This window comes from Nanorana parkeri, unplaced genomic scaffold (assembly GCF_000935625.1).
Source record: "Nanorana parkeri isolate BGI_ZX_2015 unplaced genomic scaffold, ASM93562v1 scaffold1554, whole genome shotgun sequence".
NCBI lineage: Eukaryota > Metazoa > Chordata > Amphibia > Anura > Dicroglossidae > Nanorana > Nanorana parkeri.
The window spans coordinates 83,842-87,210 of NW_017307822.1; the positions used below are offsets into that span (position 1 = coordinate 83,842).

General features: G+C 44.0%; 1 pseudogene; it reads left to right on the plus strand.

Moving 5' to 3' along the window:
• The first annotated feature begins 40 nt into the window (after nucleotides 1-40).
• Nucleotides 41-1,059, plus strand: LOC108798770 (annotated as a pseudogene).
• The last annotated feature ends 2,310 nt before the right edge of the window (nucleotides 1,060-3,369 follow it).

A 3,369-nucleotide genomic window follows, 5' to 3' on the forward strand; every position in this document is an offset into this window, starting at 1 on the left:
TTAGTGCATTGGAATCTGACCTCAGACATAATCTGGCTATATGGAGGCCACCTCTGATAACACGACTTCCATTAATGAAAGCCCAGAAGTGAATTTGTATTATTTTCTTCATGTTTACCTCATGGTGGTCTTCTCTGTTATAAGTCTCCTGGGAACAATAGGAAACGGTCTGGTCATCTGGTTTGCTGCCTTCAAAATGAAGAAGACGGTCAACTGTGTTTGGTTCCTGAGCTTAGCTATAGCCGACTTGACCTTTTCCCTCTTCCTGCCCATAAGGGTCGCACACTTGGCCCATAACTACACCTGGAATTTGGGTTCTTTTCTGTGCAAGTTTTACATATTTGTTTTATTTTTTAACCTGTTTGCCAGCATCCTACACCTTACCATCATCAGCATTGGTCACTGCGTCTCTGTAGTTTTCCCTGTTTGGTGCCAGAACCACCGGACCACAAGACTGGCTATGAAAATATGCCTGGCAGTCTGGATCTTAGCTATTGCATTCAGTTTACCTACCTTCTTTTTTACGGAAACGGAAGACCATGGGGATTATATAGACTGCACTGAGGACCAATTTTCAAAGTCTGGACAATTAATACAATACCATCAAGTGATAATTAGATTCATCATTTTCTTTGTTCTGCCTTTCGCTATCATTGTCACATGCTACTCTGTGATCTTTTGGCACATCCGAAAAAATCGCATGATCACATCTACCAGAACTTTCAAAGTTATTCTAGCTGTTATTATTTCCTTCTTCATTTGCTGGTTTCCTTACCATGTATGTTGGTTAATAACCCTGGACGCCATCATGTATCTTCAAGGTTATGCGGCGTTGCTTTTGAGATCGGTTTTGACGTGGCCACTGGTTTAGCGTATGCAAACAGCTGTATTAACCCGTTCCTTTATGTTTTCATTGGTCGCGACTTCAAGGAAAAATGTTTGCGCTCCATCCAGCCTAATCTTGAGAGAGTCTTTTCTGAGGACAGCAGGACAATAGTGACACGGAGAAATGGAGACAGTCACAGGTTTTCAGTTACTGACGCAACAAGCCAACTGTAATGGAGTTGCTAACAGAAACATTTGGAGAAGGTCTATTAAAACAATAAAGGGTCTATTGACGATGCTGCCGAAGGTTCTGGCCGTATCTTTGACTGATCCTTCAGCTAGCTTCGGCCCCAGGACCCCTTCGGTTCAGTAGAACCGAAGGGGTGCTGTACGGGCTATTCACAATAGCCCGTACATCTCCCGATCATGGCCGAGCGGCTCAGCCGAGCCGAACGCATATGCATCGGCTCGGCTGAGCCATGCTGAAAGACGAAGCTGGCCGAGCTGCTTCTGACGGCTGGGCGGAGCCAGCCGTGATCTTATGGCTGGGCGGAGCCAGACGTGATCTTACGGCTGGCTCCGGCCACTTTCAGAGAGATCAGCGTCCCTGGTTACCTGCTTACCAGGGACACTGATCACCAAACAGCTAACTCTCCCTGGCGGCCCGGGAGTCTCCTGCTCCCCGCCACCAAGGAGAGAAACACTGCTGTGTCTTTTTTTATAGCCAATAGTAAACTAGCATTGTACCCGCCCTCTGCTGATCGGCTGCCCTCGGCAGCTTCGTGAATAAACCCCTAAGGTTCAGAGAGAAATGATAACCTAACATTGAAAGGTTATTCACAAAAGGGTGCAGAGTTTGGAGAAGGCCGGAGAAGTGAACAATCTAGGCCAAAATAGCTGATTTGGAAACATTCTCCAATTCAGCTCACTTTCCAGTTCAGCTATTTTGGCCTAGATTGTTCACTTCTCCTGCCTTCTCCAAACTCTTCAACCTCTTCCAAACTTTTGTGAATAACCCAGTGAATAGTATGAAAATAAAAATAATCACTTTACCAGCTCACAATGGAAATAGTAGCAACTTACCTTCCATCCATAGGGGTAAGTTGCATAAAAACTTAATCCAAGGTGCCAGAAACCTTGGAGCTTTCTAGTATGCAGGTACCTATGGGAATGTCTTTATATACATATTTATGTACACACACACATATATATATATATATATATATTCATATACTGTATATTATCATCAATCCAGTAATGGTACAGGAGCAGTAATTTAGATATTGCAGGTCTACGGACATTCAGCATTTTGTGGCACGTGTAACTTAATGGTCATGTATTTTTTAAATATTGATTACTATGTAACTTTGTAACTAAGACTGAGTAGCATGTAAAAGGTCTAATATAGACACTATATCAATAAATCAAATGTATTTGCCTGTTCTGGACTTCTTTTGTTTTGTAAAGTTCTAAATAGCATCTGCTAAGAGGTTGTCAACATTTTGGAAAACATCAGCTGAACTCCCAGAAAATGGCTCCTTTAGCTGCACACATATGAGTGTGTGAGTGGTTTGTCACCACGGCTGACAAGCTGTGCACTTACTCATGGGAGGAGACTGAAAATTATTTTTAAACTACCGTGAAAAACTACGCTGGGAAGATCGTGACACTATTTAGAAGAGCTGCAACAATATGTGGTGCTGACACCTGTGTAACTGTAAATGCTGCTTTGTTGGATACTGGATATTGGATACTGGTTGGTTGTATTATCCTGGTACACAGGTATACCTTTTGTTAGTTTGAGTTAATAATTGATACAACATTGTTTTAGATTCACTGTTGAACACAGACTTAGCGCAACAAAGCAGCATTTACAATGAACATTTTTATTATTATCATTATTATATAGAATGTGGAAGATTTAGAACTGCAGGTTGAAATTAAAGGAGAACTATGGGGTTGAGTCTTTTCCCCATAGTTCTCCTTAGGGTAATGGGAGGACACAAACTAGCATCCTCCCGTCACCCTAGGCTCAGTATACCACGAACTGTAGCTTGCGGTATACTGAGACGCCACAGCTTAAGCGGATTCCAACAATTGTGCCTGGATCCGCCCAGCTGCGTGACTGACAGCTGGTTCTGCCTATCTAGAGGCAGAGCCAGCTGTACCCGCCCCCTCCCCCGTCCGATCCACCAGTCCAGCCCCTCCCCTGTCACGGCAGAGAGCCGTGACAGGATCGAGAGGTGAGCGAACGCTGGTATGTGTTCGCTCACCTCCCGATCTACTGAGCCGAGCTGTGACAGTCTCATTGTCACAGGTCGGCTAGAACTATGAGGTGAGTGAAAAGCACTCGCCTCATAGTTCTCCTTTAAAGTAGGTCTAGTGTCAGAAATGTTTTTTTCATGTAACATGCAAGCAAAGGGGAAGACTTGACTTTTGAGGCTTGTCATGCATGTCTCCTGCCCTGGCAGACATAGCCGTGCAGTGTGAGTGGACATGTGAGACTCAGATGTGGATGGTGGATGTGGAAAGTACAAAACAGTT